Source organism: Ranitomeya variabilis, chromosome 4 (genome assembly GCF_051348905.1).
Source record: "Ranitomeya variabilis isolate aRanVar5 chromosome 4, aRanVar5.hap1, whole genome shotgun sequence".
NCBI classification, from domain to species: domain Eukaryota; kingdom Metazoa; phylum Chordata; class Amphibia; order Anura; family Dendrobatidae; genus Ranitomeya; species Ranitomeya variabilis.
This window is the reverse complement of record NC_135235.1, coordinates 615,423,857-615,445,449: the sequence shown is the minus strand read 5'-3', so window position 1 is coordinate 615,445,449 and position 21,593 is coordinate 615,423,857. Positions and strand designations below refer to the sequence as shown.

The window sequence follows — 21,593 nt, the reverse complement described above, 5'->3', positions numbered from 1 at the left end:
GAACCTCATAATACATCTCAGCTTCAGAACCTCATAATAAACCTCAGATGTTGCAGAACCTCATAATACACCTCAGTTGCAGAACCTCATAATACACCTCAGCTGCTGCAGAACCTCATAATACACCTTAACTGCTGCATAACCTCATAATACACCTCAGCTGCTTCAGAACCTCATAATATAACTCAGCTGCTGTAGAACCTCTTAATGCAACTCTGCTTTAGCAGAACCTCATAATACACCTCAGCTGCTGTAGAACCTCATAATACATCTCATCTGCTGCAGAACCTCATAATACACTCCTCAGCTGGTGTAGAACCACATAGGCACACATTGCAGCTGCTGCAGAACATCATAATACACACAATCTATGCTGCAGCCAAAATCGCCCTGTTGCCGCTGCCTAAAGGGGTTTTATGAGGCAGAAATACTAATGAATTACCGTAGTCATCCGTATCAAATCTATGGGGTTGAAGTTAGTACACAGAACTTGGCACAGCGCCGTACGGTGTGTAGTGGTCATAACTGATACTGCAAGCTGTCTCCCATTCACTTCATATGGGAATCAGCTTGCAGTACCATTCACAGCCTTGACATAATGTACGGCGCTATGCAATTTACGGCACAATACATATGAATTTGGAGTAAAAGAAAATCCACACGAAAATGAAAACGTCATGTATTTGTTGCATATATTTAATGCAGATATCACAAAATCTGCACCAAAAGTTACATTCTGTTTTCTTTCTACCTTCTTTGCTGCAACATTGGCAATGTGAAATTCCCTAGCCTAGTAATTGAATATGATCTCTCGTAATTGTAGGTGGTGGCGGCTCCATCCCATGTGCATAAAATGGGTTAAACCTGCTCCTAATATCATAATCACTTTTGCCATCGTGTGATTTCTACGTCTAGACTGCCCGCTTGCAAGATTTTTCCAATTAAACTCGGCTCTTAATTAATTCCAAAGAAAGACTTTAATGGCGCCCAACCCTCCTCTCTCCTCCCGTCGAACATGCAAAACTTGGGGAGTATTGAAATATTGCCATGCATTACACCCTCATAAAGGGGCACTACCATTACAGCCGCTCGCCTTGTTAAAGTAAGCAGTTTGCCTTTTTTTTTTTTGGTCCTTTTTTTTCCAGGAGGTGGGAACAGAACAGTTTTATGTTACCATAAAAACAAATCATTACGAGGACGGGCTCGTTCCTAGCTGATTGCATTTATTTTATTTCGATTTTCATGCTTTCTCCTAATGCCGCCCCCTTCTACACTTTCCATGTGTTTCATTATCAGCGTGGGCAAAGCCGCCCCCTTACCCCATCCACCCCGGCCTTGTAAATCGTGATCGTTCCGTTACTTTATTGTTTTCAGCCTCCGTTTCGGGGAGGGAGAGAAGGGATGGGAAGTCCTGGGATTGCTACACGCAGCACATTTGAAAGCTCTAAAGAGTATTGTTAAAAAGTTGTCGGGCCGAATTATTAAGCGTCCGGGCTATTAAAATGGATTTTAAGATTTCCCAGAGGCCCCTAATCCGATGACTCTCTGCGTGTCGTTAAGCTACTGTTCGATACGTTTATAGATTTTTATGGACCTTTTATGTTGTTTGCTTTTGGTTTCTAATTTTGCAATGAGCTATAATTGATTTTTTTTATTTTTTTTAACCTTTTTACATTTGAGTGTTTTTTTTACTCATTTTGTCTATTTATTGCTTTCAGAGAGCTGCCATTTTTAATATACCCACTACCAGACTGTTTGGTGCCAGCTTCTGTCATGAAATCTGAATACATGTGGCTTTATGTGATGTAAGTTGCAGCGGTAGTTGGATGCAGTTGCTTATAGACACTAGCTAGTTAAGACTGAACGGTCGGGACGTCTTGCCAAAAGGAAAAGCATTGAAGGCAAAAGGCACATACAGTGGGGAAAATAAGTATTTGATACACTGCCGATTTTGCAAGTCTTCCCACTTCAACTGTGAGAGACAGAATCTAAAAAAATCCAGAAAATCACACAGTATGATTTTTACATAATTAATTTGCATTTTATTGCATGAAATAAGTATTTGATCACCGACCAACCAGCAACCAGAATTCTGGCTCTCACAGACCTGTTTGTTTTTCTTTAAGAAGCCTCCTACTCTGCACTCATTACCTGTATTAATTGCTTGAACTCGTTACCTGTATAAAAGACACCTGTCCACACACTCACTCCAACCTCTCCACCATGGCCAAAGAGCTGTCTAAGAACACCACGGACAAAACTATAGACCTGCACAAAGCTGGGATGGGCTACAGGACACTAGGCAAGCAGCTTGGTGAGATGGCAACAACTGTTGGCACAATTATTAGAACATGGAATAAACACAAATAAGACTGTCAATCTTCCTCGGTCTGGGGCTCCATGCAAGATCTCGCCTCATAGGGTAAGGATGATTCTGAGAAAGGACAGGAATCAGCACAGCACTACATGGGAGGAACTGGTCAATGAATTGAAAATAGCTGTAACCACAGTCACAAACATTACCATTGATAACATACTACACTGTCATGGATTAAAATCCTGCAGAGCATGCAAGATCCCCCAGCTCACATCAGCACGTGTCCAGGCACATTTGAAGCTGGCTGATGACTATCTGGATGATCCAAAGGAGGCATGGGAGAAATTCATGTGGTCAGATGAGACCAACATAGAACTTTTTGGTAACAACTCCACTCGCCGTATTTGGAGGAAGAAGAAGGATGAGTAGAACCCCAAGAACACTACCCCAACAGTGAAGCATGGTGGGGGAAACATCGTACTTTGGGGTGCTTTTCTGCAAAGGGGAGAGGACGTCTCCACCGTATTGAAGGGAGGATGGATGAGTTCATGTATCGCAATATTTTTTCCAATAACCTCCTTCCCTTAGTAAGAGCATTGAAGATGGGTAGTGGTTGGGTCTTCCAGCATGATAATGACCAGAAACACACAGCCAGTGCAACTAAGGAGTGGCTACGTAAGTCTCCAGACCGGAACCCATTAGAAAATCTTTGGAGGGAGCTGAAACTCAGTGTGGCCCAGCGACAGCCCCGAAACCTGAAAGATCTGGAGAAGACCTGTATGGAGGAGTGGGCCAAAATCCCTGCTGCAGTGTCTGCAAACTTGGTCAAGAACTACAGGAAATGTCTGACCTCTGTAATTGCAAACAAAGATTTCTGTACCAAATATTAAGTTCTGTTTTTGTATTGGATCAAATATTTATTTCATGCAATAAAAAGCAAATTAATTATGTAAAAATTATACAATGTGATTGTCTGGATTTTTTTTAAGATTCTGTCTCATAATTGAAGTGTACCTACGATAAAAATTACAGACCTCTCCATTCTTTGTAGGTGGGAAAACTTGCAAAATCGGCAGTGTATGAAATACTTAGTTTCCCCACTGTATGTTTTAAAGGTATATGTAAATGGAGATTAATCATTGTTACATAAAATGATTCAAAACTTTCTAATATACTTTGTGTTTTCAATAACACTGCTTGCTGTGAGTTAGGTTATGTCCCCACGATCAGGAATAGCAACGTTTTGGACTCAGCTTATTTTCGTTGAATCCAAAATGCTGTGTTCTAATTGCCGCACTTGTTTCTCAGTACAGCCATTCCTGATCGTGGGCACAGAGCCTTAAGTTTCTAGAGTTAAAATTGACTGAAACTTTTTAAGTCCACACCACATAGCAAACTCCCTACCTGGAGTCCCGATTTTATCAATATGTGCATCCTCAGGATGTATATACTGGTTATATACAAATAGGCTACCTCTTCCACCATTCAGCCTGTGCATCGGAGTCTCAGTACTGTGGCGCAATGATATTACTAAACGGCGCTTACAGTGTGAAACCTGAGTTCACACGCTGCACAGACTGGGGAGTTTTGGGGCCATCATACTGTGTAGATGAGTTGTGAGGGTATCATACTGTGAGGAGATGGTGAAGGCATCATACTATGTAAGGATCTTTTCGGACTTTAAACCATGTGTAGGGGCTGAGGCAGACATCATACTATATGTTGGCAGGGCTGTGGGGCATCATACTGTGTAATTAACTGTGGGGCCATCCTACCATGTGGGACATCATTCACTGTGTGGAGGCTGTAAGGACATCATACTGTGTGGGTGGGGCTGTGGCGACATAACACACTGTGTGGAGGGCATTGAGGCATCATAGTGTGTGGGAGGCTGTCGGAAAATCATAGTAACGAACTGTGGGTACATCATACTGTGTGGGGGGCTGTTGGTGCATCATGCTACAGGGGTGCTTCATACTATGTGAAGAACTGTGAGGACATCATACTGTAAGAGGGGCTGTGGGACCATCATAGTGTGAAAAACTGTGGGACCTTCTCACTATATGGGGTTTCATACATTGTGTGGGAGTTGTAGGGGCATCACTGTGTGGGATTAGGTGTTGTGGCCACGTACTGTAAGGGAAGGCAGTGTAAGTAACTGTGGGTACATCATTCGGTATGAGGGGCTGTGGGGCAGTCATACAGTGTGAGGGGCTGTTGAGGCATCATATTGTGTATGGGGGGGCTCTGAGGGCATCATACTGAGGGGCTGTAGAAATCATACTGTGTGAAGAAGTGTGGGGAAATCATACTGTAGGAGGGGCTGAGGGGTGATCATACAGTGTGGTGGGCTGTTAGGTCATCAAACTGTTTGTGGGTGGGTGCTGTGAGAGCATCATACTGTGGGGGAGGCTGTGAAAGCATGATACTGTGTAATGAACTGTGGGGACATCATAATGTATGGGGGTTGTGGGGTCATCATACTGTGTGGTGGTTAGGGGGCATTATAGTGTGTGGAGAAAGCTGGTGGGGCAACATACTGTGGGGGAATCATACTGTGTGAGAAACTGTGGGTATATCATCCTGTGTGAGGGGCTGTTGGAGGTTCATTCTGTACGTGGGGGCTAATAACGTGGGCAGCTGTGGAGGAATCATACTGTGTTTGAGATGGCTGTGGGGCATCATGCTGTGTGAGGAACTTTGGTTCCATCAAACTGTGTGGAGACTGTCGGGGCATCATACTTTGGGTGAGAGCCATAAGACTGTATGGTGGGCTGTTGGGGCATTATAATGGGCAGGATATGTGGCGGCATCATGCTTAATAGGGGACTGTTGGGGCATCATAATGAGTGGAGGACTGTGAAGGCATCCTACTGTGTGGGGAGACAGTGCGAACCATCATTCTCTGAAGGGGGTTGTGGGGGATCATACTGTGTGGGTGGCTGTGGGGGGCATCATATTGCGTGGGGAGAGCTGTTGAACAAGATTCAGGGGCTGAATAACAGGAGCATATGATTTATAAACTTTATAAAAAAGCAGGAAATTATATGGTTTTGATTCGCTGTTACAGGTAAGAATACAAGGTGCAATGAGCCCCATGGTAACAAGTAGCAGCAAGTCAGCAGACTTAATTCTGCTCAATATTAAGTGATAAAACAAATACAAATAATAATAACTATAATTACGTTCAGTCGGAAAGTTAATGGAAAATTAATCGACCAGTGACCACCCATGGTCTAGATTAAATAATAATGAAGTCAAAATAGGCAATCCTGTGTCAGCAATATGGGGGTGTTTAACTTCAGACTGATACATTTTAACTCCACGGATACATTATAGCAAATTATGAGGTCAGGAAAGAGATTTGTGCTGATGATGTACGTAAAGTCCTTTTTCTCCCTTCTCCCCCATTTATAACTATTTTATAAATCCCATCGTTACAAAATACTGCCGCAATTCCTTCTATCCAAACCTTGTCACCCTGGGCAGTGCTGCTGTAACTTCTCCAGTACCATTCAAGGTGCAACCCACAGACCAAGATGTTTAAACGTAATTAATATTATGCCGCCCTGGGGGCTGAAATGTCAAGACCACCGAGGCCATTGACTAGCTGCAGTGGTCATGTGGATGTACGGTATGTGACCGCTGCAGCCAAATTAAACTCTAGAGTCATTTGGGTTTAAATTAATGAGTATCATTTCATATATATGATAGTATTTAGATCCCATAAATGATGTCACTAGTACGTTGACAAATAGCCACTTTTAAGAAGTATCTGTAATTTCATTTCCTTTGTTTCTTGGCTGATTAAAATGAAAAATTAACCTTTTCAACTTGAATTTGTTGAGAGGGTCGAAAGCCAGTCGTAAAGGATTTACTGACACACAACGTACAGAATTAATACAACACCAGAGACAGAGTTGGCAAGAGAAAGTCTAAGTGTCGCCAACATGGGCATGGAAAAAAAAGTAGACAATAAATGACAAACATGGCCAAGTCTAAAGTGAACTTAACATATCTCTTCAGCCTGTGTCCTGAGCCAAGTTGGCACCGAAGCAGTGGAACGTTTTCTGTGTTTTCTATAAAACTTTCTTATAGGCAGTGATTGAATTTGGGGAAACAGTTACGATGTCGGTCTATAATTTTAGAGCTGTAACACTTTCTCCCAGAAAGTCTAATTTAGAAACTTAATGTGCTTGCTTGGGTCCCGTAATGAAGATATTCTGGACTGTGCTGTATAAGAAAATGTTTATAAAAACCGGGGGAGATTTTCTGTGACCAAAATAACTTTTGCACTCACTTTAAATACTTTTTTTTAGAATATAGATGTCAAATGTTATTTTTAGGTCCTGTACGAGATGTTATTGGCGTTTCCTTCGGCATCCAGCCATGTGTAGCCTTACCTACAACTGTAAGTAGTTTTCCACATTCAGGATCCATGTTTTTGTCTCCTCCCTTCCTTCATATGGCAAAGTTCATCACCAGCATCTATGACCAAGTTTTTGCATTTATTCCCAGTTCTGCTTAGTGCCGAGCTGTGTTAAAAAGTCCATAGTAACAATGCTGGCACAGTGATACAGCAGAGCTAATTAAGAGATGAGGAGCCGAAGTAGCAGAGCTGAATTGCACAGGAGGTTCAAAGTAACAGAGCTGAGTTAGCAGTAAGTCCAATGTACTGGAATACATGCCAACTACCTGAATACTCAGGCTGCCTGTTGCTACCTGAACTGGTCTTTATGTCCTTTGGGTGAAGGGGACTTTGCCTTATTTTGGCTATGAGGCTAAGAACTTACTAGTAGGTAGTTGCTAACTACCTGCCTGTTCTGCCTTGTGACGATGTGTCCGACTCAGACAGCGATTCTCCGGCTTCATTGGATCTCACATCAACAGAGCAGCTCTTTAACTACCGGTCTGCTCTGTTGACATGGTGTCACTGCAAACATCATGCTGATTGATTGATAGCTGGCTCCCAGCAGTTAGGAAGCAGGAAGCGAACTGTAGCTGCTCTGTCAACGTGACATCACCAGAAGCAACAAATCCTCCAATTAGCTCCATATCCAAAATAAAACAAAGTCCCAGATAACCCATCTATATGATTGATGAGATGCTGCTTCTGTCTGTACATAGTGAATCAAATGTATTATGCCAGCTACTTCTCATATAGAGGGGTGATGGGCCTACCAGGGGATTCACCTGTTCTCCTGTGGGCCAGTCCAGCCTGCTTCTGAAGTAGTTATCCAAAGTGCAACAGCTCCTATGTAAATACTTGATGGTTGGGTGTAGATTGGCTTCATCCGAGGTCTACATCCATTACAGTAGGAAGATGTGATAAAAAGTTTATAGTGGCCATCATTATGTTATGCCGGAAATAGCGAAGGGCTGTGTCTAGTTCTCTCCGTTAGTCCGGTAGACAATGAATGTATCTGAGATCAAGCATGAGCTCATTTGCTCCACTCAAGGATGGACTTTGCTGAGCCTAGGTTTCAGAGCCCCATTCTTAGGATTGCTGGAGTCCCAACAGTCGGATCCCCGAGTAAGCAGCACATTACCTTCTATCTGAATGAGGTAATATCTCGTTACTTTGGATATAACCTAGTTCTTCATTGCCCAATCAAGGAGTTCATTTATAGGATAGCAATGTTGTTTTTGGTGAAACTATGACTGTCTATGTAGGAAAACTCATGAAAATAGACTAATAACGAAATCGACATAGTGCAAGCATCGGTACTGGACCTTAGACTTTATGGATGGGCTTATTCGATTATTTATTCAGTACGCTGTTTTTTCTAGTCCAGTTATGCTAGTACCCACCTGCGGATCATACTGAGATTGAACCTATCGGGCGTAGCTTACTACAGCTACACCAACACACACAGACTGTCCCGTACAATTATGGATGACATGTTTCCATACCACAGATTTCTCCCCAAGCTGTTTTCTAACAAGGTATTTGAATACACGCAATAAGTTCCTGAGAACAATGGCGTCCCTTTGTCTCCCTGATCTTTTATGAAATAAAACGAAATGGAAAATAATCCTTCTTAACTTGGGCACCTTCATAATTAATCATAATAATTTACTAGTGTTACGAAATCAGCCGGCTACGACACTGGAGGAACTGTGGCTCGTTTTTTAAGCAAATATTATTGCACAGATTATCGTTATTAGGAGGGAGCACAGAGCAAACTTTTATTCCTGAGGTTATTCTATTGTATAAAAATATATAAGCACTCACCATCAGTGTCAGACTGGGATGACAAGGGCCCACCAGTGACCAACTCCAGGGCCCCACTTTTCAGCTACATGCAAATGTGACATTATCCTCAATCACAAATTTGTGTAACAATGAACTCGATAGATTCTTAAATGAATAAGATGCTGCCTTTTGTCTGTACATAGGGATTCAAGTATATTGTGCCAAGTACTGCTCATATAAGAAAGTGGCGGCCCACCGGAGGATTCTCCTGATCTCCTGTGGGCCAGTCCAAGCCTGCTCACTATGAAGGAGTACATGTTTTCTTGCATCAGACTGGAAGATATGTTCATTTGGAAAATTATGAGTTTTTATTGCGTCTTTTGACGCTGTGTATTTTTGCTCTATTAAAAACACAGCGTCCTACAGTTCCAGCAAAGTGGATAAGATTTATAGAATTCTCATTCCTGCTGTGCTTTTTTTACACAGCGTAAACTGGCCCGCGGTGTGTGTTTTCCATCCATAAACATGTGACTTTGTGGGTACGCCTAGTTTTACGTGCAGATTTTTTTCCAGAAATTTGCATTAGTTGCTGAAATTCCACAGGAAAAAAACGCACGTGCATTTTTAGTGCGCTTCCATAGTGTAATCCGCACATGACTATATCACTAAATTTTATCAATACCAGAAAGTATCAAAAACAAAGAAACTTTGTTTAAAACATGACATACGAACAAGAGGCAAAAAACGCAGAGTCGGAAACGCAATATAAAGGTATGTAAAAAAAACACTCAAAAACACAAGGAAAAAACGCAAGTATCCTAATTTACTTACTAGGTGCAGAAAATCTGCAACATAAAAACCTCACCAAAAGCTCATAGTGGGAACATAGCCTTAGGGTAGGTGCACACCCGGCATATATTTAAGCCACAGATTTGACTGCAGTGAATTTGCTGCAAAATCTGTCATGTGACGGGGGTCATGTGACGGGGGGTCATGTGACGGGGGGTCTTGTGACGGGGGGGTCATGTGACAGGGGTCATGTAACGGGGGTCATGTGACGGGGGTCATGTTATCATGTTATACCCGAACCAGATTATTCCAGAAAAATGGCCGGGCCCTACTCTACTGTAACCTATTAAATATTTGTTAAAATCTGCAATACAATTTAGGTATATTTTGACCAATAATATCACATACAAGGAACAAATACCACCACGCCATGACCAGACCACAAATTACAACCACAGTGATCGAATAATATCACATACAAGGAACAAATACCACCGCACCATGTCAAGACCACATATTACCACCACTTGGTGACCAAATAGCACATTCAAGGGACAAATACCACAACACCATTTCCAGACCACATATTACCACCACATAGTGACTGAATACTACAATACTGATCAGTAATTAAAAAAAAAAAAAAAAAACACAATACTATCACCATAAGTGCCAGTATTCACAGGAGATCTGTACTTAGTATGCAGTGTCTGTGTAGAGGTAATACAGAGATCACTGGTGACATTATACACAGAAGCTCTGTATATAATGTATAGGTAATACAGTGATCACTGGTGACATTGTACACAGGACTGCTGTATATAGTATACAGTGTATAGTGTCAGTGTATAGGTAACACTGACTCACCAGTGACGTCTCTAGGTGAAGTCCTCCATCTTTCATCCAGCACAGGCCGCCATCATTTCTTCCAGCCAGGACTCGTTTCTGCAGGAAATAACACAGTTATCTCGAGCTCTGCTTGCAGAACACATTTCTTAATTTTTCACAACTTCTACATTACACTACATGAAGAAAAAAAGGCGATATAGTGTCACTCTGCACAGTAACAGGACCGCCCCCCCCCCCCATTTAAAACAGTATACTCAAAAAATAAAATAAATACATCACTGCAGTAATGATATCCCTTAATTAGCCCCTATGGTAATAATATTCCCCATCCTGGCCACGTGTGTCTCATTCCTGGCTCCAGCCATATGTTCTCCCATCCTGCACTTATGAGTATCCATTCTACACCATATGATCTCCCCATCCTGCCCCATCTGTCTCCATCGTATCCATCCTGCCCCATGATCCAATCCTGCCCCATGTCTTTCATTCTGCCCCGTGTCTCCAATCATGCCCCGTGTCTACATTCTGCCCATGCCTCCAGTCCTGCCCCCAGTGTGTCCAACTATCTGCCCCAGTGTGTCTAGCATATTACCCCCAGTGTGTCCAGCAATCTGCCCCAGTATGTCCAGCAATCTGCCCCAGTGTCCAGCAATCTGCCCCAGTGTGTCCATCATTGCCCCCAGACAGTGTCTCCAGCAATCTGCCCCAGTGTCTGACTCCAGCATATTGCCCCCAGTGTGTCCAGCATTGCCCCCAGACAGTGTGTCCAGCAATCTGCCCCAGTGTGTCCAGCAATCTGCCCCAGTGTGTCCAGCATATTACCCCCAGTGTGTCCAGCAATCTGCCCCAGTATGTCCAGCATATTGCCCCAGTGTCCAGCAATCTGCCCCAGTGTGTCCAGCATTGCCCCCAGACAGTGTCTCCAGCAATCTGCCCCAGTGTCTGACTCCAGCATATTGCCCCCAGTGTGTCCAGCATTGCCCCCAGACAGTGTGTCCAGCAATCTGCCCCAGTGTGTCCAGCAATCTGCCCCAGTGTGTCCAGCATTGCCCCAGTGTGTCCAGCATATTACCACCAGTGTGTCCAGCAATCTGCCCCAGTATGTCCAATTGTCCAGCATTGCCCCAGTGTCTCCAGCATTGCCCCAGTGTCTCCAGCATTGCCCCAGTGTCTCCAGCATTGCCCCCAGACAGTGTGTTCAACAATCTGACCCAGTATGTCCAGCAATCTGCCCCAGTGTCTCCAGCATATTACCCCCAGTCTGTCCAGCACTCTGCCCCAGTATGTCCAGCATTGCCGTCAGTGTGTCCAGCAATCTGCCCCAGTGTCTCCAGCATTGCTCCAGTGTCTCCAGCATTGCCCCAGTGTCTCCAGCATTGCCCCAGTGTCTCCAGCAATCATCTGCCCCAGTGTGTCCAGCAGTCTGCCCCAGTGTGTCCTCCAGCATTGCCCCAGTGTGTCCAGCAGTCTGCCCCAGTGTCTCCAGCATTGCCCCAGTGTCTCCAGCATTGCCCCAGTGTCTCCAGCAATCTGCCCCAGTGTGTCCTCCAGCATTGCCCCAGTGTGTCCTCCAGCATTGCCCCTGTGTCCAGAAATCTGCCCCAGTGTCTCCAGCATTGCCCCAGTGTTTCCAGCATTGCCCCAGTGTCTCCAGCATTGTCCCAGTGTCTCCAGCAATCATCTGCCCCAGTGTGTCCTCCAGCATTGCCCCAGTGTGTCCAGCAATCTGCCCCAGTGTCTCCAGCAATCTGCCCCAGTGTGTCCTCTAGCATTGCCCCAGTGTGTCCAGCAATCTGCCCCAGTGTCTCCAGCATTGCCCCCAGTGTGTCCAGCAATCTGCCCTAGTGTCTCCAGCATTGCCCCAGTGTCTCCAGCATTGCCCCCAGTGTGTCCAGCAATCTGCCCCAATGTCTCCAGCATTGCCCCAGTGTCTCCATCAATCTGCCCCAGTGTGTCGTCCAGCAATCTGCCTCAGTGTCTCCAGCATTGCCCCAGTGTCTCCAGCAATCTGCCCCAGTGTCTCCAGCATTGCCCCCAGTGTGTCCATCGTTAGCTTATCAAAAAACAAAACAAAAAAAACAGAGTCTCCTCACCTGACCAGCGCTCCAGGCGGCAAGCTCCCTCCAGCAGCGCACACTCGCCGGCGACTGACAATGACGTCAGACGCCGGCGAAGTGTGCGCTGCGGCCAACTTAAGCTACCAGCCTCCAATTGGCTGGCGGCTGTTAACTATTGACGTGCGGGTGCGCGCCCGCATGTCAATAGGAAACCGCCGCAGCGCCGGAAGGGGCCCGGTGAGCAGATGAGAAGGGGCCTGATGCGGGCCCCCTCTCTCTGCCCACCGGGTCCGGGGGCACATAAATGCCGGCGGGCATTCACAGTCACACTCGGGCGGATTATCAGAGGGTCAATCTGTGCGGTAGCCCAGGGCCCCCCCACACCACTGAGATTGACCCTCTGATAATCCGCCCCTGTGGATTATACTAATGTCACTTGGCTCAAACTCTGTCAGAGTTTGATCTGTGTGTGTTATCTTACTGTGCAGGATTCTCTCACATGACAGAATCGCATCACAGATTCAGAAAATATGGAGAACTTCATTTCTCCATTGTCTGAGTACGTGGATGTTGGACTGCACTCAGGTGATATCCGAGTGCAGTTTGATGTTTCACTCATGCCCATAGACTTGTATGAGTCCGCCTGATCCAATCATGAGATGCACCCGCAGCATGCTGAATTGGCATGAGAAATAATCGCACATCTGCACTGCCCCATAGCATAATACTGGGCCAAGTGCTGTCTAATACATCATATAGCGCGCGGCCGTGTTATACGCTTGTGTGAACAAGAGGAAAATCTGTAACAAGACTGCATTCAAATCTGTTTTCAAATCCACAGGTAACACAAGCTGATTTTGTGGCACATTTGCGGAAGCTAAATCAGCAATGTGAAAATATGCCAGTTGTCAATTCACCCTGAGATTCTGTTATTGGGTGCTTTTTAAGCACGTGCACACATTCAGTATTTGGTCAGTATTTTACATCAGTATTTGTAGCCAAAACCGGGAGAGAAACAATCAGAAGAAAAGTATAATAGAAACATATCACCACTTCTGCATTTATCACCCACTCCTGGTTATGGCTTACACATACTGAGGTAAAATACTGATCAAATCCTGAACATGGGAACATGCTTAAAAAGCACCCCATAAAATTAACATAATGCACAGCAAAGTAAAAAACAACATTGCTGTGTTACTTCTTTTAACTGCTTCAGAGATCAGAAACCACAAAACGATTAAGTGACATTCCCATTCTCTGAGTGCCTGTCCCTAGGAAGTCGCCTGCTTTCCATACTTAGGTCCAAATCAATAAGTCTGCAGTCACTCTGTGTGACTGCAGACTTATGAATCCCCCCCACTGCACACACTGTACACTGTGGGGATTCACCAGTTTCTGACCAGGGACAGGAGGGTATGTATGAGTTAGGCCGGGGTCACACTTGCGAGTTCAATGCGAGAAACTCACATCAAATCCTGGTACTGCCGCCGGCACTCAGAACCAGAGCGTGTGGCTGCATAGAAATACATGCAGCCGCACGCTCCGGTCCTGAGTGCCGGCGGCAGTGCCGGGACTTGATGCGAGAGACTTGCGCGAGTTTCTCGCATTGAACTCGCAAGTGTGACCCCGGCCTAACTCATACATAGCTTCCATACTGTGTTTCTGCTCAAAGCAGGATTCACTAAATCATCCCAGACAGATGTCAGTTCAGCCTCTCGTGGCAGCCTGTTCCATTCATTGATCACCCTCACTGTCAAAAAGTTTTTTCTAATATCTAATCTGTGTCTCCTCCCATTCAGTTTCATCCCATTGCTTCTAGTCTTTCCTTGTGCAAAAGAGAATAAAGATGATCCTTCTGATCGACACTAGGCTAGATGAAATGTGCCAAAAATTTCTTGCGAGAGGGTACCCTAGGTCTGATTTGGATAAATTTAAGTCTAAAGTACTATCTAAGGATAGGGATGAGCTTTTGACCCCTAGGGTTGCAGTCGAGGCAGAAAAAAGGATACCCTTCGTTACAGCTTTTAATGGTCAAAGTTACCAAGTTTCGGGTATTATACGTAAATACTGGCCTTTGCTCAGTAAGGGACATGTTAATGTAAAGGAATTTCAGAAATCTCCACTCTTTTCCTATAGGAGGAATAAAAACTTGAAGGATGCATTGGTGTGTTCGGATGTAGGGAGCTCTAAGAGGGATCTGCAAACTACTCTTAGTCGTCCGAGCTTGGGTAATTTTCCATGTCTCGGATGCGCATGTTGTAACAATATGGTGAAAGGGGCATGTTTTTATCATCCCCATACCGGTAAAAAGTATATGATACATAAACGGTACACATGCAAGAGTAGTTTTGTGATCTATGTTTTGAGTTGTCCGTGTGGTCTATACTATGTGGGCGAGACCACGAAGGAGATCAGGACGAGGATCTCTAAACACAAAAGTACAATTAGGACAAAGCTCATTGATCTTCCGGTACCAAAGCATTTTTTTGAGTATAAACACTCAGTGAATCAGCTTAGGTTTAGAATTGTGGATGACGTCCCTATATTGAGACGGGGAGGGGATCGTGTTGCTATGCTTAAGAAAAAAGAACTGAAATGGATCTATGAACTTGATACACTTTTCCCTAGGGGATTAAATATGGAATATCCACAAAGTTGTCTTCTATAGTGTCATATGGTTTCGGTGTTGCACAAGTCGGTATATCGTTTTTAACCTCTTATAGTGTTTTTATTTAAGAATTGTTGTCCCGGATTAGACAGTCTCTTGAAGTCTAAATATTTTTTTCTCCTTTTTTTTTTTTCTTCTTTATTTATGTGTTAATTTTAGGTCAATATTTAATATTGTATTACGGGTGGATCTGTGTCCTGTGAGGGGTGAGCCTTGTTCATTTATATGTTTGTATATTATGAGGGCACCCTAAATATGGAAGCCTGTGACACATTGGAATGTTTAATGAGATCCAACTGCTATCTGATAAGATCCTGCTATGTGCCCTATTATATGACATGCTTTTTTGCCCCAGATGAATACTTGATGCATCTCCGTGATATCTTATGTATGGAATGCCCCCTCTTTTGGATGGGGATCAGCGGGGATATTTGCATGAATACTGGCCTAATTGGGATATGTGCAATATGTTCTATTATAGACAACTATTGTCATGTGCATTGGCAATGGGGTTATATGAATTATGGACATGCGTGCTATGGAGCGTACATATGATGGGAGACGCTGTACAACCCCTGGACAGGAGAAACCTATGGATTTGTGCGGCATGATTAATAGATGTACTTCCGACATGCGTACTGGGACTCCCTCCGGCGAAACAACATCATGTTTCCATGACGACGCAGACATGCGCAGTTTAGCGCTGGAGTAGGAGAAGTTTTTTGCGCTAAGGAGGGAGTCTTTGACATGCGCAATAGGATCCCTCCGATGAGGCGCCGTCATTTCCGGCACTAAGGATGAACTGATTGGGTAAATGCCCTAGGAGCTGACGCGGTGCTGCGCACTGCATGCCGGCTGTGGGCCGGTCAGCGGATATGGCCCCTTACCCGTATGATTGGTGACTCTTGCCTTACACACGCCTATATCGCTATGGCAATTGCTGATGCATTATTTTGATTGGTGCGATGTGTTCTGTTTACATTTTGGGAGCTGGGTATGTCGTGTGGGTTTTATGGATGTATATACATTGGTGGGAGCGATCAGGTATAGTTGAACTCTGTTAGTTAATGGGACCTATGTGGGACTGCCTTTGTGGGACTGTTTTTATATTTATATTGTTGTATTTTAATATATTGTGTTTTTTAAGGGAAGTGGTCACTCCATTGGGTGGTGTTTAACTGATGGGTGTGTCTACAGGTATATAATGGTGGTTGAAACGTGTTTTGTATTGTGCTTGAGAAAGGTCGTATGACCGAAACGTTGCCACAAGAGGCGGATTAAAGATGTAACTGATCTTCTTCACATCCTGGAGTGGCGCTGTCCTTTCTTTATCTACATTTTGATCCTTCTACAATGTGACATCCCTTGAGATATTTGAAGACAGCTATTAAGTCTCCTCTCAGTCTTCTTTTTTGCAAGCTAAACATTCCCAAATCCTGTAACCGTTGCTCATAGGACATGGTTTGCAGACTGGTCACCATTCTGGTCGCTCTTCTCTGAACTTTCTCCTATTGATGTCTTTTTAAAATGTGATGCCCAAAACTGGACACAGTATTCCAGATGAGGTCTGACCAAAGAGAAGTAGAGGGGGATAATGACTTTGCATGATCTAGACTGTATGCTTCTGTTAATACATCCCAGAATTGTATTTGCCTTTTTTGCTGCTGCATCATACTGTTCACTCATGTTCAGTTTATGATCTATTAGTATACCCAAGTCTTTTTCAAATGCGCTGTTGCTGAGCCCTATTCCCCCCATTCTGTATATGCTTTTTTCATTTTTATTGCCCAGATGTAGCACTTTGCATTTTTCCATGTAAAAGCATTCTGTTAGTTGCTGCCCACTACTCCAGTTTTTTATATCTTTTTGAATCCTCTCTCTCTCTTCTCTAGAATTAGCTATCCCTCCTAGCTTTGTGTCATGAGCAAATTTAATCAGTTTACCCTCAATTCCTTCATCTAAATCATTGATAAAGATGTTTGTCAAAGATACTTTGTCAAATGCTTTGCTAAAGTCAAGATATAATATATCTACAGCATTTCCCTGATCCACCCAGTCAGTGATTCCGTTATAGAAGGAAATTAAGTTAGTCTAACATGACTTATTAGTTACAAACTCATGCTGACTCTGATTAATCACTTCATTCTAGCACTTTAATAAGCAATCTTTTTTATCTGGACTTATACTGATTTTCATACCAATGTTTGTAATCTTTGGTAACTATTTATTACAATTAAGTATATGTCCACATTAACTTTTTTGTTAGTGTTGCCTTGAAACTGCGTCCGCTTTACTACCAGTCTTTTTCCTCCCCACCCCACACTTTTTATTGTATTTGACTAAATAAAGCTGTATATTTTTTTAACCACACTATCGGACTTGCTTCCTTGTTTTTTTCTTCTTCTTTTGTGTATGTGTTCACCGATGAGTCCACAATAGATCCATAAATACACATGTGGTGTTAGAGGATATTCTCTTGTATCTATTTTATACACTTGTCATAACTGTATACTACCTACATGTGTATTTGTATCCCTCATATTTCCCTAACCCCCCTTTTTTTTTAATTCTTGTTGATTTACAGACTGGCACGGCAGTTGCAGACAGGTCTGGCTGATATACAGACCGGCACAGGAGGTGCTGATGTACAGACTGGAACAGCAGGCACAGATGAGACCAACAGATGTTCACGATGGCACAGCAGGTGCAGGCGGGTCTGGCTAAAATGCAGACTGGCGAGGCAGGTATTGGTTCAGAGGTTAAGTACGGACAAATATTGGCAGTTCTAGCGGGAACAAATGGACAGAGAACTAGCAAGCATGTAGGAACTAATTAACAACGTTCCACAGGCACCTCCAAGCAGGTGGAGGCGCCTTAAATAATGACTGTCTATCAGCCATAGCACGAGGGCACCCTAATCACAGTGCCCGTGGATCTCTGCGCAGTGCGTGGACCCTGGTCTGCAATAGGAGAGGAAGGAGGAAGTTCGGGATGGGAGCTGTGAATGAGTCGGGGTCCCTGCCAGGGAGGGAAGCGGTGTGCAGGGATGTTGGTGCTACAGAGTTATAACGTGCAATATGTAAGTAGTGAGATGTGGAAATAGGGAAGAAAAATCCATAGCAAAGTTAATAATTAATATCATAAATTCTCAATTTCTAAAATTAAAAAAAATGCACATGGTCCCAGTTCTATTTTTTTTCCTATGGCTTCTCATGGTGACTTCCCAGCCCCCAGATATATAGGTATGTGTCTTTCTAAGCGGGTTGAGCCCTGAGATCACATGACTCTTGCTGCGGCTCCACATGTTTCTAGTTTACAGACGTCTCCCAAAGTCAGCACTGTCAAGTGTTAAGTTTTGTTGCTTCACGAGTCAGAGCTAGTGCCTTGAATGAAATTGGTGCTGGCAGCGTAGCCTATGGTGTAATGGTTAAGATGATCACAACCTGGACACTGTATCAAACACCATGAATACAGACTAAACATACAGAGGGAAATTTGTCTTAATAGAATTATGCTAATGGCGCATTCCCCATACTATATCTAGTTGCTCTTGCTTTGTGGTCCAGGTTGTCACCTTCATGGAATAAGACACATTCTTGACCCACTCAGAGAGGATGTTCAATCTCCTGAATTATGAACTGTATTAAATTAAGGGGCTTAATTGGAAATCCAATTAAATTCCTTTGCACTTCTGTCTGATTTGCAGAGAATACTTTCTTTGTAATTTGTAATTTCTCACTGGAAATGGATCTTTGAGGGTGAAACACATTATTTATTTTTCCAGTAAGTCAAGTAATGCTAATGGGGTAATCCAAAATCTTCCAAGACCAAGAGAAGAAAGATCTATTTTGGATGGTGATGGTAATGAGAACATCTATTTCTAGTACCATGCATAGATCAGTGTTTGGACCCTCAGCAACAGCTTGAACATATTCGACGCAATGCCAGGCAAAAAAATGTTCTCAAAACCATTTTTTATTAGGGCATTGACCTTTGGTACTTCAACTGTTTCCTCCGGTTGTCAAGGTGTTAGCAGTTTGGAAGGTGTGAGGAGGAGCCTTCTCATCTTTTTCTCAAGTTCGTCTAGAGCATTGTTTTCCTAACTTCAGTCCAAACAGCCCTCAACAGGTCATGTTTTAATGATTTGAATAAAAAAAGGTATGGCTCTGGGAAGAATGGAAGCAAAAAACAAAAACCCAAAAATGGAAAATCCAAAGGTAGTGAAGGGGTTAAACAGGACCTTGCACAAACCTACTTGGACTTACGGTAACTAAAGTTAACTCATTAGGTGTCAAATACTTTGCTAAAATCTCCACAACGGAGAGGCAAAATTAAGAGCAAACAAAAAATGTTTTATTTCGCTGTGCAGCCAATATTACATCTTTTGTACAGCTCAACATGAAAAGTTTGGTTAAAGCTCCTCTTTATTTGACTGTAAGTATAAGCAGAGTATAGAGATGCTGTCCCCTCCCCACAGTCACAGGAGGAAGTGGAGGAACTACCGAGGAGCAAGGAACATGCACAGTGAAGACATGAGTAAAGCCTGCAGGAGACATCACAAGCAGTGTAAGTAAAAGGCAGGACATTGCCCTTAACTTGCGGGACAGCAGGACAGCTCCCCCAAATTGTGACAGTCCTGCTGAATCCTGGATAGTTGGTACTTGGTACATTGGTGAGAGACTATTGATGTAGCTGCTGGACCAGGGTCCTATGATTATTTTTCTTGTTTTTTGTTTTTCAGATTTATGTTAAAGAAGATTCCAAAATTAATAAAATGGGTCTACTGCATGTCCTGAACTAACGTCACCCTTCCACTTGTATGGTGTTAAGTTGCAAAACCAAACAATATCTAAAGACAAGGGTGGTGCTATTTCTAATGGTGGAAAATCCCTTTAAGTCTAAATTATCCTTTGCATTTGTATGCCATGGAAAAGTAGTATAATTCTAGTAGACAACGAGGCTGAAACTTATTAAAATATTCTAAATGAGAGATCTGCCAACAAACCATTATGAAGAACTGAGAACTCACATAGGCAGATGCCCGCAGGACAGGAACCTGGCACTAGATTCACCATATCACAGGCACACAGGAGGGTCAGAAGGAACAACATCCTATCCCCAGGTACATTAGCTGAATTCCTTCATTCTGCAAGTTTCATCAAGACTTCACCATGGAATAACTGGAATGTGTCCCAATCGTCTATGAAATGTCTCAGACTAGTAGACTAATATCGCTTTAGATTCCCTGTCTTCAGAAATAATATTGCACCATGGATCAGCACTGCTTTATAATACAGTATATATAGTCACACTTAGGAAATCTCTATTAATTGTGAAAAAAAATTGGTGCATACTGTGTATACACAGTATTGCTGAAAATCCACACATTATGAACAGTGAGCAAAAAGTCACTTCGTGAAGTTGATGTGTTGGAAGTGCAAAGATCTGAGCGACTGTGACTCTGGTCACATTAGGATGGTCAGACCATCATTAATATGACTGGTCTTTTGGCGTGTTCCTGAAATACAGCAGGTCTTGTGAGGTGTTACATGTATTCAGCTGGTTTTATGGGATGTTTCCAATGTACGGCAGATCTTGTGGGGTGTTCCTGGTATACGGCAGGTCTTGTGGGGTGCTCCTGGTATACGGCAGGTCTTGTGGGGTGCTCCTAGTGGTATACGGCTGACCTTGTGGAGTGTTCCTGGTTTATAGTAGGTCTTGTGGGGTGTTCCTAGTATATGGCAAATCTTGAGGTGTGTTCCCAGTATAGAGCGGATCTTGTGAAATGTCTCCGGTATATGGCAGATCTTATGGGGTGTTCCCAGTATATAGCAAGTCTTATTGGGTGTTCCCAGTATACAAAAGATCTTGCGGGGTGTTCCTGGTATATGGTAGGTCTTGTGGTGTGTTCCTGGTACACAGCAGGTCTTGTGGGACGTTTCCAGTGTATGATGGGTATTGTGGTGGGTTACTGGTATGCAACAGATTTCTTTGGGGGTTCCTGGTATACATCTGGGCTTAAGGGGTGTTCCTGGTATACAGCAAGTCTTGTGGGGGTTCATGGTATACAACAGGTTTTTTGGCTGTTTCTCAGTATATGGTAGGTCTTGTTGGGGGTACCCAGTATATGGCAGGCTTTGTAGTGAGTTTCCAGTATGCAGGAGGTCTTGTGGGAGGGTTCCCAGTATACGGCAGACCTGTGGAGTGTAGGCGGAGCTGGACACCACAGCTTGTCTAAGTCAAGATGCCAGAGCTCTTGCTTCAGTCAGGGAGGAACATGTAACTCTTAAAGAATTAGGAGAGTCTGAATCTTACACCCATTCATCACATGAGGTGAGAAAATCTCTGGTTTTGATGAATCAGGGCCTATATATACAAACGCAAAAAGATGTTGACTTTGCTATTAACCGTTTGTGCTTGATACTGTAATTGTATCTACAAAAAGCTAAATGACAAATTACCCTGTGCTATATTCGTATTCTGTCTGACAATTTGCAGTTTAATTGTATCAGCAGCAGAGTTATGGGCAGAGAAAGCTGTATTTGGGTAGAAATATTCGCCATTGGGTAAAAGTTGATTTATCGTATTTCCCAACATCTGGCTTTGTAAAAAAGAGGAAATTTAAGATCCACCTCCAGGAGTAGCATGGAAACACCTCCAATCTAATTTGACCACCCACTTTTGCATATTCTCCTCCTTTATCCAGAACAGAAC

At 43.4% G+C, this 21,593-nt stretch overlaps 1 long non-coding RNA gene across 1 annotated transcript; it reads left to right on the top strand.

Annotated features, from left to right (window-relative positions):
* Positions 1–1,409: 1,409 nt before the first annotated feature.
* Positions 1,410–20,248, top strand: LOC143769252 (uncharacterized). The gene is made up of 5 exons (XR_013214301.1): positions 1,410–1,805; positions 6,664–6,728; positions 17,464–17,623; positions 19,357–19,445; positions 19,621–20,248. It is a non-coding gene; the product is annotated as an uncharacterized LOC143769252 (long non-coding RNA).
* Positions 20,249–21,593: the final 1,345 nt, after the last annotated feature.